Source organism: Bos javanicus, chromosome 22 (assembly GCF_032452875.1).
Source record: "Bos javanicus breed banteng chromosome 22, ARS-OSU_banteng_1.0, whole genome shotgun sequence".
NCBI classification, from domain to species: Eukaryota; Metazoa; Chordata; class Mammalia; order Artiodactyla; family Bovidae; genus Bos; species Bos javanicus.
The window spans coordinates 18,308,846-18,327,746 of NC_083889.1; the positions used below are offsets into that span (position 1 = coordinate 18,308,846).

At 43.3% G+C, this 18,901-nt stretch overlaps 1 long non-coding RNA gene across 2 annotated transcripts in view; it reads left to right on the forward strand.

Annotated features, from left to right (window-relative positions):
* Positions 1–18,901, forward strand: part of LOC133235178 (uncharacterized) — a 614,403-nt gene that overhangs the window by 222,390 nt on the left and 373,112 nt on the right. The gene's annotated exons all lie outside the window — the stretch shown is intronic.

Consider the following 18,901-nt stretch of genomic DNA (forward strand, 5'->3'; position numbering starts at 1 on the left):
TCTGTCACATGAGTCTCTCCACAGGCTATCTTGCAACAGGTAGCCTGCACAGTCAGAGAAAGGAAATACAATAGCACAACAAGGAGTATGAGCAAGACAGAAGACAGGCATTTGTTACCTAATCTTGGAAGTGACATCCCTTCTGCTGTATTCTCTTTTTAGAAACAAGTGTTATGTCCATTTACACACAAAGGGAAGGGTTTCCCACGGGCATGAATACTAGGATCCAGGGCTCATTGAGGGCCATCTTAGAGCATGCTTCTCAGAAATGTTTAGAACAAAAACCTAAAATTGTTTTGAATCTATGATGACTTAATTGCAAAGTAACAGCACTGAACTGTGTAGAGAGAGGTGATATATCATGATGTTTAAATACATAGAATTAGATGACAGACTGGAGTTCACATTCTAACTCTGCAGTGCTCAAATTTATAAGAATTTGGACAAGATATTCAGTATCCATCTGTAAAATGGAGATAATTTCTGCCCCACAGGGTAGGACAATATAGCATTTGCAGTATGTTGCTCATTACATAGTAAATAGGATTAACAATAGTAGCAGGATTCTGTGAGACCTGTACAGATCAAATGCCATTTTTGCCATTGGTTTGCTGGTTGCATGAACCAGAATAAGTCACTCCATCTTACAGTGTCTCTTTTATTGGAATGCATTTTGCTATTAATACAAGTAACAGAAAACTACAATGGCTCAAAAAGAAGAAAAAGAAAATATTATTCCTCTCCAACAGTAAGGCATCTGAAGATGATAGACTAGGGTTGAATGGGTAGATTGACAGTGTGACTTGAGACCCTAGCCTTTTCTTTCTTTTTCATTTTGCCCTACTTGGTTGGCCTCTGTGTCCACGCTTGTTCCTTCATCGTTGTAACAGAGCTGCTCCTTATCCATCCTCATCTCCATGTTTCAGCAGGAAGACAAGAAGAAAATCCCTAAGATCATGGTAAGGTAAAGTGTTAGAACAGCAGATACATAGTCGCCAGAAAGCGACCAGTCCAAGGTTAAGGAGGACACAAAGAAGGCTCCAGAATTTGTCCAAGAATAAAAAGAAACTTACAGGTTACTTGATATAATAAACGGAGAAGGCAATGGCACCCCACTCCAGTACTCTTGCCTGGAAAATCCCATGGACGAAGGGCCTGGTGGGCTGCAGTCCATGGGGTCTCTAAGAGTCAGACCCGACTGAGCGACTTCCCTTTCACTTTTCACTTTCATGCATTGGAGAAGGAAATGGCAACCCACTCCAGTGTTCCTGCCTGGAGAATCCCAGGGACGGGGAGCCTGGTGGGCTGCCGTCTATGGGGTCGCACAGAGTCAGACATGACTGAAGTGACTTAGCAGCAGTAGCAGATATGATAAAAATATATTGAGAGGAGATTTATGGTTGTGCTGTAAGATCAAGCAATGGCTTATTAATAGGAAGACTGAAAACTAGCTGGACAGAGAAGAAGTTGAGGCAATGCTTAATTCCAGGGAAAGCAAAATATTATAAAGGGAAGGCAGTGAAATCATAGAATGCTCCAAGAAACTGAGAACTGTGAGCAGTATTTACAAAGTCATACCACTGAATATTGGTTTAATACTCAAGAAGTATTGGGGGGAGGTGTGCTTGTTTTGTGGAGAAGGCAATGGCACCCCACTCCAGTACTCTTGCCTGGAAAATCCCATGGATGGAGGAGCCTGGTGGGCTGCAGTCCATGGGGTCACTAAGAGTCGGACACGACTGAGCGACTTCACTTTCACTTTTCCCTTTCCTGCATTGGAGAAGGAAATGGCAACCCACTCCAGTGTTCTTGCCTGGAGAATCGCAGGGACGGGGGAGCCTGGTGGGCTGCCGTCTCTGGGGTCGCACAGAGTCGGACATGACTGAAGCGACTTAGCAGCAGCAGTGCTTGTTTTGTGAGGGTGATGTAAAAATAGTTAAACATTCATTTTTAAAAATATCAAGTTAAATACTAGGAAAAAAAAGCTATAGTATTAACATGTAGCAGATAAATGTTGCTCAGAAATGTGGAGGTTGATTTTAGAAGTTGCAAGTAGTTTTCTCTGGGGAGTGGGGCTCAGAGGTAAGAAGAGTTGAGTAGACAATGCTAATTCATCCTTACCTCAACCCCATCACAAGGCAGGGAAAAGTCCACGAGGCTGAGTATAAATAGATGTGGCAGGGGAATAAAATTGAGAAATTAACTATGCTTTAATTTTTATACTCATATCATGAAGGGATGAGAGCCATATTTCCTCGCTTTTACCCATGGGTTTCCAAGGAGAACGTTAAATTAAGCATTTCTTTGCCTGGGAAAGGGAGAGCTAAAAGAAGTTCAGCCTCATTTTAAGGGGAGATTTTCAGTTTTGAAGCGTAGGGCAGAAGAGTAAGAGTGGCCAGTCCTGAGACTAATGCAGCCCTGTGTTTCACTCCCATGCAGCCCCAAGGACAGTGCGGGTCCTCTAAGGTGGAGACTGGTGATAAACTCAGCCTCAGAATCCAGTAGCTAATCTGAACAGGAAATGTCTGAATGCTGGGGGCATTTGAGACTTACAGCTTTGAATGAGCCAAAGCCCTTGATCAGCAAACACTTTTGTGAATATCAAAAAGCCTTTCCTCAAATTTCTTATGCTGAATTAGTTTCTTGAGGATTCCTGTACCACCTAGGAGAGGGAGGAAGCCCCTCTGATGATCGGTATTGGATCTCTCGTCAGCCCTAACAGTTGGTGTTCCAAACTGACACATAGCAATGGCACACTTTCTTACCTGGTATGAAAAGATAAAATTGGGCTTATTTCTGCAACTTCCTTTGCTGTAACCCCTTCCAGCCTCATTCCAAATAACCCAAGCTGCTTCTTGCTCCGGGCATCTGGTAGACCATTAGTGACAGTCTAAGACCAGCCACCACCCAGTGACAGATGACAGGCTACATGGTGTCAGTTTCAAAATCATTTTGAAAGTTTATGTAAAATACCATCTACTCTAGCAAAGAATAGTGAACCCCTGAGCAATTTTACAGTGTATACTTCCATTCTTCATGGTCAACAAGGGTTATTAGAGTCAAATAGATTTTTTTCTTGTGGTGACAAAGATGGCATAGTTGTTAAGAGCAGAGCTCTGAAACAGACTGTGTTCAGATCTGAGATGTACCACAAAAATTTCGTATGATCTTGAGCATATCACTAAAGTTGTCTAAGTCTCAGGTTTTACCTTTGGGAAACGGACAAAAGAAAAATTAGTAGGCAAACACTTAGCACCTCTTGAAACATGCTAAATTCACAATCCATATTTATATTATTAGTATTTGTCTTCATAAGAACTTTTTTCCTTGTTTCTGGCCTGTCAATGGTTGGATGCTGACTCGGTCTGTCTTTTCCCCTTGTCTTTGTAGGCTACTTATACAAAAATAGAATAGAATAAAAAAGACAACAAAAACAAGGTGGAAAGCCTAAGTTAAAGTTATCTGCTAAATGAAAAAATACGTTGCCAAAACCTTCCTACATCTAAAGGTGGCCTGATCACTTCATCTCTAGACATGCAATTCCCCACAGCTTTTGCCCACAACTCTTGGCTCTAATGGGCTATTGACTCAAAGTTAATTTGGCTTCCAGGATATGGTTTGTGTGTGTGATGTACAGTTTGCAAGAAACACAGGGCTAATTTTGTTTTAGGAAATGAAGATTAATAACCAGCAGCTGGCCCATTAATAACCTTGGGTGTGTGGGACAAAAACAAATTTTTAGATAAATTTGTAATCCCATAAATATTGGTGAAGCAGTAAACTTCTGATTCTAAATTAGTTAAGTTTCAAAAGCTATAAAACACTTTTACTGCCGCCTTCCTCTTCTAAAATATCCAGCTGGGACCTTCAAAGAATAACATCTACTGTCTTAAACCAATCTTATTTTTGTGGGATCTGTGGAGGGTGGATTTGTGTTAATACTCGACTTCTTATTTGAGGATCAGCATAAACTGGTAACTCCTAAGGTGGCACCGTCCAACGTGAACATAACACATCTGTGACATGTTCTTACCTTTTTTCAAATCTGAGTAGTCTCCTGGAAGAGAATGTTTTCACTTGGCATTTTCAATGTGATTTCCTCATCTATGTTCAGATGCGGCTTTAGTCTGGGAATGTTGCCTTTTCTGTACTTCAGTTCAGTTCAGTCGTTCAGTCGTGTCTGACTCTTTGCGACCCCATGAATCACAGCACGCCAGGCCTCCCTGTTCATCACCAACTCCCGGAGTTCACTCAGACTCACGTCCATCGAGTCAGTGATGCCATCCAGCCATTTCATCCTCTGTCATCCCCTTCTCCTTCTGCCCCCAATCCCTCCCAGCATCAGGGTCTTTTCCAATGAGTCAACTCTTTGCATGAGGTGGTCAGAGTATTGGAGTTTCAGCTTTAGCATCATTGCTTCCAAAGAAATCCCAGGGCTGATCTCCTTCAGAAATTATCATTTTTGCCTACTGTGGTGCTGTTTGCAAATAATTTCCCTGTTTCTTGTTCTTTATCCTAAAACCATTCTTTACCAAAGATACCATTATCCCCTGATGAAGAAAACAAGGTTTAAGGAGATTGGGTCACTTTCTAAAAATTAAGTGATAGAGATGTAAGATCTCAGGATTCCAGACTTCCTGTTTTCATTATGATCCAGAAGGCTCTGGGTGACAGGAATGGCTTTAGTACCTTCGCTCTCTGCCTTATATTCTGTCGTGAGACCCCTCAGCATTCCTTCCTCTCCTCCTTCTCCTGCTCTCTTGAAGCACTTTTCTATTAATCATTTTCTAAGTTTCAGTCCCCCTCCCCCAAACAGATGCTGACACAAGTTCTGAGTGCAAGCTGTTTCTCTGGGAGATGATCCCATGTAACACAGTGGTGGGATTGAGGAGGCAAGACAGATGGGAGGAAAATCAGTAAATTGTGTTTCAGTAAGTGAGTTATCGCTGTGGGCAACCGGGTCTCAGTTCCAACAGACATGCTTTGTAAAACCCATCTCAGAGTGATCCCAGGAAGAGGTAGCCAACTCCTGTTCGTCATTGGTTAACATTTGCTTCTGAGGGTGTTAACTTACTATTTTGCCATGCTGATGGGCTGGCAACCATGATGTTGGTGCCAGAGAAAGTCCTCAGCCAGAAATACAGGCGCTTGAGAGAGGGAGCCCTGCGCATATATGATTTCTGTCCCCTGAAGCTGTGGTTTCTGGTTGGGCAGAGGGATGTGGAGGGTTTACACACTGTCTGCTGTAGCCATTGATTGTTTTGTGTGAATTTTAATTATTGATAACCCTTCTTTCAAGGCATTTGCTGTCCTGGACACACATTGTCTTGATCTATTCCTCTGTTGATGGATGTGCTTTAGTTGCTTTCATGTCCTGACTATTGTGAATAGTACAGTGAACATTGAGGTGCATGTGTCTTTCTGAGTTATGATTTTCTCTGGGTGTATGCCCAGGAGTGGAATTGTTGAGTCCTATGTTAGGAGAAGGCAATGGCACCCCACTCCAGTACTTTTGCCTGGAAAATCCCATGGATGGAGGAGCCTGGTGGGCTGCAGTCCATGGGGTCACTAAGAGTTGGACACGACTGAGCGACTTCACTTTCATTTTTCACTTTCATGCATTGGAGAAGGAAATGGCAACCCACTCCAGTGTTCTTGCCTGGAGAATCCCAGGGACGGGGGAGTCTGGTGGGCTGCTGTCTATGGGGTCGCACAGAGTCGGACACGACTGAAGTGACTTAGTAGTAGTAGTAGTAGTATGTTAGTTATATTTTTAGTTTTTTAGGAAATCTCCATTCTGTTCTCCATAGTGACTTTTGTTGTTCAGTTGCCCAGTCGTATCCAACTTTTTGCAACCCCATGGACTGCAGCACGCCAGGCCTCCCTGTCCCTCACCATCTCCTGAATTTTGCCCAAGTTCACATCCATTGCATCAGTGATACCATCCAGCCCTCTCAGTCTCTGATGCCCTCTTATCCTTCTGCCCTAAATCGTTGCCAGCATCAGGGACTTTTCCAATGAGTCAGCTGTCCTCATCAGGTGGCCAGAGTATTGGAGCTTCAGCTTCAGTGACTTCAGCTTCAACTGATATAGTGACTGTACCAGCTTTCATTTCCATGAGCAGTATAGGAAGATTCCCTTTTCTTCATACCCTCTCCAGCATTTACTGTTTGTAGATTTTTTTATGATGAAATTAATTTAGAAAAAGGAAAACTGAATCCAAATTGGCTTTAAGTACAGGAGGAATTTACAGGATCACATGGAAGGAAAGTCCAGAGGGAGGTCTATTTTACGTGCCCTGATGGAGGAGCCCCTTGTCTGTGTTTCCTCTGGGTGGTAGCTGTTTTCAAAATGGCTTTTTTCATGGTCAGCAGTGGCTGCTGTCAGCACCTGTTTCTATAATCTTTGAGGTTCAAATCCAGTACAAGAGTGAACATTTCGTTAGGTTAGAATGCATAAGACAGGTTGTGAACTTCATTCTTACTGGACTACTTCAGGTCATATGTCCACCTTTGAACTTTGGGATGTGATGTGATGTGTCAGTTGTCTTAGATTGATATCTTAAGTCACACCATGAGGCCAGATGGGCTCAAGCTGGGGAGAATTGGATCGTCAAAAGAAAGTTGAGGCTGTCCCCTGAAGAAGGAATAACAGATGTTGAGAACCAATAAACCTCCAAAATAATCACCCAAGAAAATTACATGTCGACATTTAGCTCTAAATGTCGTTTCTTAAAAATGTTTTAGATGTCATGGAACAGGAATGGGATAGAGTATAGTGGACAGCACTCACTAATATAGCCTGAGGGATGCTGGACCCTGCTCCATGCTTGAGTTGCTTGCTGGGTTCTTTTAGCCATTTGACGGTTGTTAATGTACGTGTTCAGGAAATCCCTAACCCACTCTGCACTTGTGCAATTCAGACACAGTTCAGAGAGAATATCCTGGGCTCACACTATGAGCAAGGCTTATGTCCTCTGCCAGTGGTTCCTCCCCTGTCAGCTGCTCTGTCCTTAAGTTCTGCTCTCTTCATTGTCTGTTTTGGATGAATCACATTGGTCCTTGTGGCTTCATGAGTCCCGTGAGGATGTTAGCAGGGAATGCAGTGTTTTCATTCCTTACTCACCTGTCCTTTCATTGTGCAGCCAGCCATTGAGTCACCACTGATTGAACATCTTCGTGTGCCACAGAGAAGGCAAAGACTAATCCAAACAAGTATTTTCACTTCAGAAGGCTGAAAATCTAGGAGGGGGCTTTAGGGGAAAGAAACAGTTATGTACAAAAATATCTAATGTGAGAAATCAACCAGTACCATTAGTCATAAATAGATGAATCCCCACTCATTTCAGAGAGAGAAATGACTTCGGGTTTCCTGAGTAGAATCAGGATGAAATCTGATGGGAAAGGGAGAGTAATTAAATTAAATTAGTGTTTGCATTTTGGGATACTTGAAATGCGTGGCATAATCAAAGTTCTTATTCCAATAAATTAAACATATCTATTTGAAGTGGCAGCTCTTGCAATTCAGATTATTCCAGATTATGACTGATGTTTAACTCATTCTCTAGGAACATGTTTTTTTTTTTTTTCTGTTTTACTGAAATAAATGTATCTAATTTAGTTTTTATTTCACCTGATGTGGTCCCAGTAGGCCAAGTGTCAGTGTTTATTCTCCAGCAAGGACCCGACACCTTGAATGTGAATGAGTTTGTGGAATAATGTAGCCCATGGGGCTGCTGCCATCATGTCCATTCTGGAGTAAATTAAATACAACACTGAGGTGGAGATAGGGTTTAAAAATAAGACGTAAGAGCCAGAAAGTTTAACACTAAGAACAAATTAGATCATTAGACCATAGAATCTTTTGCAACAGGGACTGTCATTTATTGCTTTTTGTACCTGGTTCCAACTCTGGGTTCAGGCTCTGGCACATGGTAGGTGCTCAGTAAAGGCATTTAGATTTAATTCCTTGGCTCTCTCTGGAGATTCCAGCATTAGGGAAGAATTGTGTGTGTACCAGCATCCTCTGCCCTGCTGTAAACTCTTGGAAGGCAGGGACCAGGTTTGATGGCTCCGTTCTTCACTGTGCCTGTGGGTAGCTTGGAGCACATAGAGGTTCTGAGACGTTGGTTTATGGTACTTAATATTGTTAAGTACCAAAATTACTTTCATTATACCCAAAATATGAACCAGGGGTTCTCAAAGAGCTCCTTAAACCCTCGTAATGTGAAGTATTAATGTGTTCAGTTCTGTCTCCCGAATGAATATTGTTCAAGTGAACCTCAGTTTTCCTGAACCATAAAACTCAAAGTTGGGCAGAGGGAAGATAATATCTAATGATTTCATAGGGCAGTTGCAAGGGTAGTGTGAGTTACCATGTGGAAGTAACTGGCAGAGGCCTTGGCACATAGTCGGAATTCTGTAAATGTCAAGTGGTTCGATAAAGTCAAGCAGATCTTATTTTGAGGTCTAGGTTTTGCCTATGAATGATATTATAAGCAATACATAGCTAGTGACTTTTAAACTGATTAAGTTTCTCTCTTTTTTATAAAATTTATTTATTTATTTTAATTGGAGGCTAATTACTGCAAGGAGATCCAACCAGTCTATCCTAAAGGAGATCAGTCCTGAGTGTTCATTGGAAGGACTGATCTTAAAGCTGAAACTCCAGTACTTTGGCCACCTGATGCAAAGAGCTGACTCATTTGAAAAGCCCTGATGCTGGGAAAAATTAAAGGCAGGAGGAGAAGGGGATGGCAGAGGATGGGATGGTTGTATGGCATCACCGACTCAATGGAGATGATTTTGAGTAAACTCCGGGAGTTGGTGATGGACAGGGAGGCCTGTCATGCTGCAGTCCATAGGGTTGCAAAGAGTCAAACATGACTGAGAGACTGAACTGAATTACTTTACAATATTATTATGGTTTTTGTCATTCATTGACATGAATCAACCATAGGTATATATGTGTCCCACCATCCTGAACCCCCCTCCCACCTCCCTCCTCACCCCATCCCTCTGTGTCATCCCAGAGCACCAGCTTTGAGTGCCCTGCCTGCTTCATGCATCAAATTTGCACTGATCATCTATTTTACATATGGTAATATACATGTTTCAATGCTATTCTCTCATATCATCCCACCCTCACCTTCTCCCACATAGTCCAAATGTCTGTTCTTTACATCTCTGTCTCTTTTGCTGTCTTACTTATAGGGTCATAATTACCATCTTTCTAAATTCCATATAAATGCATGAATATAGTGTATTGGTGTTTCTCTTTCTGGCTTACTTCACTCTGAATAATAGGCTCCAGTTTCATCCTTTAGAACTAACTCAAATGTGTTATTTTTTACAGCTGAGTAGTATTCCATTGTGTATATGTACCACAGCTTTCTTATCCATTCATCTGCTGATGGATATCTAGGTTGCTTCATGTCCTATCTATTGTATACAGTGCTGCAATTAATACTGGGGTACATGTGTCTCTTTCAATTCTGGTTTCCTTGGTGTGTATGCCCAGCAGTGGGATTGCTGGGTCTTATGGTAGTTCTATTTCCAGTTTTTCAAGGAATCTCCACACTGTTCTCCATAGTGGCTGTACTAGTTTGCATTCCCACCAACAGTGTGAGAAGATTCCCTTTTCTCCACACCCTCTCCAGCATTTCTCTTATTTAAGCAGCTAGTGGTTTGGTAGTTGAAGACTTTGAGTAGATGAGCATAGAGTTTGATTTTTCACAGGGAGTCAGTGTAAGAAATATCTGGGTAATGTTATGTTTCTGATTCAAAAAGGTGATTGTAGAAGATGCCCAGTCCAGATGTTGTTGGCCCAGCTGGGTCATCCTTCTTCCAGGGCAGGGAGTGCTGGCTGCTGACAGCACACAGCTGTGTCCTGCATTGGAGAACTGCCCTTGCCAGACAGGACTGTCTCACCTGGAAACTCCTGGAATGTTAGGTCACTCCCACCTTCTCCACAGCCACTGACAGATGCTCTGACACTGAAGTTCCCTTTGCTGTAAGTGAAGGTGACTTCTGTGGTGTCACTCACACCTCAGAGCTCCCTGTGGCATCAGGCTGAGGCTGGACCACAGTCAAAACCACATCTTAGCTGGGCTTTTCTTCCTGCCCTATTCCATCTTCCTCCTGGATAAGGGCCCTAGTTTCAGACTCTGCTTTTCGGGGTCCCAACCCAAGTTAGAGATGAACTGAGCCACAGCAAAGGGATGCATTGTCTTCTTTGTATGGTTTTCAATACAAGACAGTGCTTTGTTAATAATGGCAGCTGGCATATATAGTTCCATTTGTATGGTGCTCTTCATTTGCCAACTTTCCCCTAAAATAGTTCCACTGGGAGCAAGGGTTATTGTTTTCTCCCATTTTCACAATGAGAAAAACAAGCCTCAGGTTGGTTACCAGCTTGAATAGCCTCATGAACCCTGGTCCTCTGGCGCCATTCTTTTTCCCTCTTCGTCCTTGTCTTCCCTCTTCATCCTGGTCTTTCTCTCCTGATGTACTTTTTTAGTTCAAATCTTCATTTTGTGAATGCAGAATCACTGACGTTGCTTTGCCATTCACTTCTAAACACTGAAGCTTCTGGATCACTTGGATTCCCGTAGACCAGAAAGCGAAAATGGAACAACCTGTTTGAGATGGCTGATCCATCTAAACGTCAGAGTGTCATTGCTTTGGGTACAGGCCACTGCAGAACTTGCAGACCAAAGATGAACGGTTGAAATGTGTTCTGCAAGAAAGGGTATGATATTTCATACAAAACAGAATACAAGAAAGTCTTTGCATAGACAACAACTTCTCAGAACTTATTTTTCAGAGAAGATAGTGTGGGTGGAAATTTAAATCCTTTCCATGTCTGTGTCAGAAAATGGGTAACATTTAAAAATGTTAATTGATACTAGTTAATTTTACCACCAAGAACTTATTAGTTTGTCTCTAAAAATAGTATTTTGAAAACTAGTATAGTTTGCAGGCCTTGGGAATGATAGCTTACTGTGAGAGGAGAAACGTAATATGTATCTCAAGAGTAGATGCCTAGCAAAATAGTTTTATTTATACAGTCACTGATTTCTAGATAATACAGCCTCTGACAAAATCAAAGCAAATTTTATCATGTCTTGTGTGTAACAAATCTGATACCATGGTGACATGGCAGTCACTGAAAAATGGGGATAAAAAATTTAGTATTTAAATCATAGCACAGCCTCAGAGAGAGAGAGCAAGAGACTGACAGATTGATTGGTTTAGGAAAAATGGTTAAAGATCCTTTACTGAAATGCTGTCCTTTGCCGTTACTTGGTACTTATTTATTTCTAATTTTTATTTTGTCTGTAATAGTTCACTCTACCAAAATATAAAATAATTAGCCCTCACTTTAGTGTTTTGGCTCGGAAATGTTACCCATTACATGGTGTAGCAGGATAATCATTTGCTGTGTTTGCTGGTGTGTTTTAATTCCCAGTAAATAGTTGTTGTTGTTTTTTAAACTATTGCTCTTCCAGGTAAGTTACAGCATCTGTGTTACAGTTGAGGCACATCTCAAGTAATGTAAAAGTCAAATCCTTTGAGTTTTAAAGCAGACTTTTCAAGTGCATCACAGATAGAAAAGTTTTGAGAGGGATGACTTTTCAGTTGCCAGAACCTGACCTTTGGAGCTTCTGAGTCCAGGCCACTGAGGCCCTGCATTTTCAATCATAAAAGTCAGGCCCTGCAGAACACAGAGCTGGGTGGAGCCAGTCTCCCCACCCCCCAGAATAGATAATGAGCCCATAAGAAACATCCCGTTTGAACAAAGCAGCAGAAAATCACCTGAAGAAATAGAAAGACAAACCCCACCTTCAGTGGAAGGAGGAGATGGTTGAAACCCAAACCGTGAGATGGTTAGAAAGGCACACCAAAGAAATCCAAGTTTCATAGGACTGTGTGTGTAAGAGTTTCCTAAGATACAGTTTCCTAGATCTTAGGGGTATCTTAGGAAATTGTAGATCTCAGGAAACACCTAGAAGAGACAGTTCTTGAAGCCGAGCAAGCAGGCTTCTTTTGGTGACCCTGCATTCATGTATGTATGTATTTTTGGCTGCATTGAGTCTTAGCTGTGGCACAAGCAAGCTTCTCTCTACCTGTGGTGTGTGGTCTCTGTAGTTGGGGGACATGGGTTCTCTAGTTGAGGCACATGGATTCAGTAGCTGTGGTGCATGGGCGTAGTTGCTCCATGACATGTGGGATCTTAGCTCCTCCACCACAGATTGAACCCACCTCCCTTGCACTGGAAGGCAGATTCCTAACTACTGGACCACCAGGGAAGTAATAAGCAAGCTGACTTTGGTGTGAAAAACGTATGTTCCCTGGGGGGTAGGTAGGGCTTGGGAAAGAGGAACATGGGCAGACAGATGGAGTCACCCTGGATTCAGTTTCAATCTGAGAAATCGCGGAGGTGGGTCTAAGTGAAGCATCACAGGGTGGCCATGTTTGCTGACAGCATTATGCCACTGAGGCAGTGGAAGAAATTTATAACATGAACAGTCTCATAGCCATTTTTTTTGTGTGTTGCCATTGTTTTTTGTTGTTGTTGGGGAGATGTAAAGGCTGAACAAACTCACCAGAACTTGGGTCAAAGAAAATCCCTGTCTGCTTGGAACACACCCTTCATCTCTTATCCATATCTGGCTCATAAGAATTTATCTCCTTCAAAGATGACTAATTAAGAGAAACTAACACAAAACCATAAAAACATCCTACAAGAGTAAAATATAAATAGGAAGAGATCAGGAGAAACAAATGACACACATTGTAGAGACAGGCTGATCCTGGTGGGGAGCCAGGGACATTTGCTAGCAGAGCCCCTGAGAAAGAGCCCTGCTCTCTCCTCCTTCCACTATACAAGCCTGCTCCCCACCTAGTTTTGGCAAAGTGTACAGGGAATAGCATTTTAAGTTTGGGATCTCCAAGTCAGAGCACCCTGGGCTGAGGCTGGAGAGGTAGCAGATCTTGTGTGTCGAATTCCTCTGTACTTAGTAGGTCACAGGGTTGTACTATAGAAACAGATGCCATGGTGTGCTCAGGTGGAGAAGGCCACACACCCCTCAGAGAGACCCTTCTGGTCCCAGAGACACATAAGAGAACAGCCAGATGTTTCTATCCCTCCTACGGGCACAGAGTACTTGAGTGACAGCTAGACCCAGATAGACCTTGCCTTCCATCCTGGGTAAGTGTGAACAGAGGCTGGAAGGACTGGTGATGTTTGCAAGAATTACTAAGCAAATAAGTGATGCTCAATTTTAGGTTGGTGTAAGGAAACAGATCCCTTACCTAGGGCCAGACATCCTGGAGTGTGAAGTCAAGTGGGCCTTAGGAAACAACACTATGAACAAAGCTAGTGGAGATGATGGAATTCCATTTGAGCTATTTCAAATCCTAAAAGATGATGCTGTAAAAGTGCTGCACCCAATCTGCCAGCAAATTTGGAAAACTCAGCAGTGGCCACAGGACTGGAAAAGGTCAGTTTTCATTCCAATCCTAAAGAATAGAAAATGCCAAAGAATGGTCAGACTACTGCACAATTGCACTCATCTCACACACTAGCAAAGTAATGCTCAAAATTCTCTAAGTTAGGCTTCGACAGTATGTAAGGAATCAGAGATCAAATTGCCAACATCCGCTGGATCATCGAAAAAGCAAGAGTTCCAGAACATCTACATCTGCTTTTTTGACTATGCCAAAGCCTTTGGCTGTGTGTATCACAATAAACTGTGGAAAATTCTTAAAGAGATGAGACTACCAGACCACCTGACCTACCTCCTGAGAAATCTGTGTGCAGGTCAAGAAGCAACAGTTAGAACTGGACATGAAACAACAGATTGGTTCCAAATTGGCAAAGGAGTTCGTCAAGGCTATATATCGTCACCCTGCTTATTTAACTTATATGCAGAGTACATCATTCAAAATGTTGGGCTGGATGAAGCACAAGCTGGAATCAAGATTGCTGGGAGAAATATCAATAACCTTAGATATGCAGATGACACCACCCTTATGGCAGAAAGTGAAGAAGAACTAAAGAGCCTCTTGATGAAAGTGAAAGAGGAGAGTGAAAAAGCTGTCTTGAAACTCAACATTCAGCAAACTAAGATCATAGCATCTGGTCCCATCACTTCATGGCAAATAGATAGAGAAACTATGGAAACAGTGAGAGACTTTATTTTTTTGGGCTCCAAAGTCACTGCAGATGGAATTAATGGATGCTTTCTCCTTGGAAGAAAAGCTATGACCAACCTAGACATCATATTAAAAAGCAGAGACATTACTTTGCCAACAAAGTTCTGTGTAGTCAAGGCTATGGTTTTTCCAGTGGTCATGTATGCATGTGAGAGTTAGACTATAAAGAAAACAGAGCGCCAAAGAACAGATGGTTTCAAACTGTGGTGTTGGAGAAGACTCTTGTGAGTCCCATGGACTGCAAAGAGATCCAACCCGTCTATGCTAAAGGAAATCAATCCTCAATATTCATTGGAAGGACTGATGCTGAAGCTGAAACTCCAATACTTTGGCCACCTGATGCAAAGAACTGACTTGCTAAAAAAGACCCTGATGCTGGGAAAGATTGAAGGCAGGAGAAGAAGGGGATGACAGAGGATGAGATGGTTGGATGGCATCACTGCCTTGATGGACATGAGTTTGAGTAAGCTCCGGGAGTTGGTGATGGACAGGGAAGCCTGGAGTGCTGCAGTCCATGGGGTTACAAAGAGTCGGAGACAACTGAGAGACTAAACTAGACTTAACTGAAGGAAACAGAACCAATTGTGTGTGTGTGTGTGTGGCTGGCTGTGGAGAGAGAAAGAGGGAGGGAGGGAGGGGTAGAGGGATAGTGAGGGGGCGGGAAGAGAGAGAAAGAGATGCATTTTAAGGCACTGGGTCCTGTGTGGACACCAGCAGGTCCACATTCTGCAGGGCGGACTGGCATCCTGAAGATGGAGGGAAGAGCAGATGTTGTCACCTCATGTTTGAAGGCAGAATTCCCTCTTACTCAGGGGAGCTCAGTCTTTTTTCTCTTAACACCTTTAGCTGATTATATCCTCAGTCCTGTTATGGAAGGCAATATGCTCTTCTCAAAGTCTAATGATTTACATGATATTTTAAAAATTAATTAATTTATTTTAATTGGAGGCTAATTACTTTACAATATTGTGGTGGTTTTTGCCATACACTGACATGAATCAGCCATGGGTGTACATGTGTCCCCCATCCTGAACTCCCCTCCTACCTCCCTCCCCATCCCATCTCTCAGGGTTGCCCTACTGCACCAGCTTTGAGTGCCCTGTTTCATGCATTGAACTTGGACTGGTGATCTTTTCACATATCGTAATATACATGTTTCAGTGCTATTCTCTCAAATCATCCCACTCTTGCCTTCTCCCACAGAGTCCAAAAGTCTGTTCTTTATATCTGTGTCTCTTTTGCTGTCTTGCATATAGGGTCGTCATTACCATCTTTCTAAATTCCATCTATATGTCTCAATATACTGTATTGGTGTTTTTCTTTCTGACTTACTTCACTCTGTATAGTAGGCTCCAGTTTCATCCACCTCATTAGGACTGATTCAAATGTGTTCTTTTTAATATCTGAGTCAAATTCCCTTGTGTATGTACCACAGCTTTCTTATCTATTCGTCTGCCAATGGACATCTAGATTGCTTCCCTGTGCTAACTATTGCAAACAATGCTGCCATGAACATTGAGGTACACGTGTCTCTTTCAATTCTGGTATTTTTATTCAAAAATTACCTTCCCTGTGACATTGAGGCTGATGTTTGACCACATATCTGGGTCCTGTGTCCTTGGCCAAGTTGAGACATAAAGTTAACCATCAGGACCCCAAACCAGAGCCCCAAAGCTTCCATTTCCTGTATTGCCTTGGTGCTTCTGTGCATCTCTGGTATGAAAGGAAGGGTGAACATAAGTAGATAATCTGCCACCCAGGAGATGACGGCTCAAAGGAAAACGTAAATTCAGCGGTTGGAGAAATAGTCACGTGTCTGAAACAGCCGGGTGTGAGAATTGACACCTGTGCTTTGACCACTGTGGTTCCAGAATCTTTGCCTGGCAGGGCCCCTTATGACCTTCCCTCCTCTGGACACCTCTGTGTGTCTTTATGACTCAGACCGCACACATTCTTCTTTTCAGGAACCTCTCTCCCCCAGAGTGCCCAGTGTGAATGCGTTCCTCTTGTCTTCAGTGACAATTTGCTTATTAAGCCTCCTTTCCTTGGTTTCCTTTCCTTTCTCTCCCGGCATCACCTCCCCAGTAAATTGCATTCCTCCAGTCCTTTCCTCAGGGACTGCTCTTAGGATGCTCAAAACGGTGTCCCTCCCAAGAGCCTTTTTTCCTTTAATCACATCATAGGTGCTTGACAGACAGTCACCATGAGAGACTGAAATCAGACACGTAGAGGATTATGCAGCTCAGGCTATGAAAAAGATCAGTTTCACAGGCTGCAAATCTGCTGAGACCTGTTTTCTCCTTGTCTTTCTTTCTTGCCTTATTGACAGTGCGATGTCATTGCTAATGTTTGAGCTTGAAATTTCTCTGACCATCAGTTCTCTCTGCCATTGTCAGACCTGTACCCACCTCCCTCCAGTATGTGAGGCTAGTCTTTGTGATTTTTACATACTTAAAGTGGACAGTAAACTATCCATTACATCAATTTGATTCCTGATTATAATTCTTTCAAAGTAAGTGACAAATACCCAAACACCACATATATCCCTCCCCCTTTTTACTCAGTCTATTAATTTAACAAATATTTATTTATTGAGTGTTGTAGAAGCTTGCAATTCAGCAGCAAATCAAACAAGAAAATCCTTTCCCACACAGAAGAGCACACTAAACAGGTGATGCTTAAACAGAGACCTAAAGGAGGCATCAGTGTAGACATGCACAGATCTTGGGAAAAATTGCCAGCAAAGGAAACAGCAAGTGCAAAGGGCCTGCGTACACACACACACACACACACACATGCACAAGCACACACATTTGAGGGGTTCAGAAAGTAGAAGGCAGGCCTGAGAGGCAAGCGGAGCAGGATCAAGGAGGAGGCATAGGCTGTGAGGTCTGAGAGGTGAGGGGAGGTAGGTCAGGTGAGGGCCATGTGATGATTTTGCTTTTTACTCTCACGCGATGTGAAGCCACTGGGATCTTTTGAACAAATCAGTGTCCTGATATGTCACATGCTTTCAAAGGATCACTCTGCCTGCTGTGCAAGGTGGGAGAAAGGGCAGAGACACAAGCTGAGGTGCCTCTGGCCTGATTACAAGTGTAATAGTTGATTATTAATCTGTGACAACATTTAGATACAAAACAGACTTTAGAAAAATAAGTCAGTAGATCCTTCCCTGGGGGGGCTGGGGGGAATATGTCACTCTGGTATTCTTTCATATAATTTCTTCCTCAACCATAAAGGAGCTTAATTGCACAGTGGCACCTGAAGACCATTGTTAACCAAATAATAAAACAATTTCCATTTAGAGAGAGGAAGCTCCAGCCATGGAAAAAGAGGTTCTCATAGGGAATTTTCTTGGAAGCCAAGGCTGGCTGCTCTACTTTTGTTCAAAGTGCTCCTGTTGCATGGGAAATGGGAGTTCATGTTCGCTGACAGCCTCTGGAAAAGGCAGGATTCCAAGCTAGAAATCCAGAGACCTGGATTCTCAGTGTGGCGCCATCATAGCCTTGACAGATCACCTTGGGGTACAACATGCAGCAGCTCCGGCCTCTGGTCTGCAGGTCTGTAGGACGTAGTGGGGTGGTGTGGCCCCTCCACTCGGTTTCAGCAGCGTGTTTGGGGGCCTCCTGAGGGGCTCTACTTGGGCTTTCCTGGTGGCTCAGATGATAAAGAATCTGCCTGAAATGCAGGATACCCAGGTTTGATCCCTGGGTCAGGAAGATCCCCTGGAAAAGGAGATTTCTATGGACAGAGTAGCCTGACAGGCTACAGTCTATGGGTTGCAAAGAGCCAGACACAACTGAGTGATTAACACTTTGACTTTCTGATACTCTGCATCTGAAAGTGACCTGTAGCTGAGAAGCACTTGATGCAGGGCATCCTCATTAGTTTTGCCCCAAATACTAAAGGAACAAGGCACACCATTGGAAAGGGGGTGTGACAGACTGTCAGATGGAGACAGTAAAGTGAGAGCTGTCATGTACCTTATTTTGTCCAGCGGTGGCAAACATGGTCCTCCCATTAAGATTCAGAAACGTCACGATATGCACATCAATTTTCATATAAAAGGATCACATGCAGAGGCTCAGGGGTGGTTAGCATCATGTACACAGTTACGTGGATGGAACCTGGATGAGTCTCTGCAGTGACACTGTCTGGTGTGGTTGGAGGAGGGCTCTCTGGAGGAGACATGTGAGCTGGTGGGAGGAGACATGGTGGATGCTCAGGGCAAGGGACAAGTGAGTGCAAAAGCACCCTGGTCACTTTGCGAGCCATGTCATTGACGTAAATGGGTTGTGAGGTAGCAGCGTAGCATATTCAGAGACATAACCACATATCCTGGAGATTCAGTGCAGCTGCTGCAGCTGCTGCTTGGCCTGTAGTCCCTTGACCTGCTTCTGAGTTGCCTGCAGGGAAGGTGGACAATTGCCCCAACCCGCTAAGAGCGGCTGGACTCCACGCCTGCTCTGTCTGCTGCTCTGCCTGCAGGTGTTGTTTTCCAGCAGCAGGAGAACCTGCTTTGTCTTTCAGTGGGAAAATGGATTTGCTCTTGGGAACAGCCTTCAGCCAAGAGGGTCCCCACCCAGGATAAGTGCCCGGCCTCCCCGGTCTCTGGTGGCACAGTTCTGAGGTGTGTTCCTGCCGTTTCTCAGAGGATCCCCCGTGGGGCTGAGCTCTGGTGG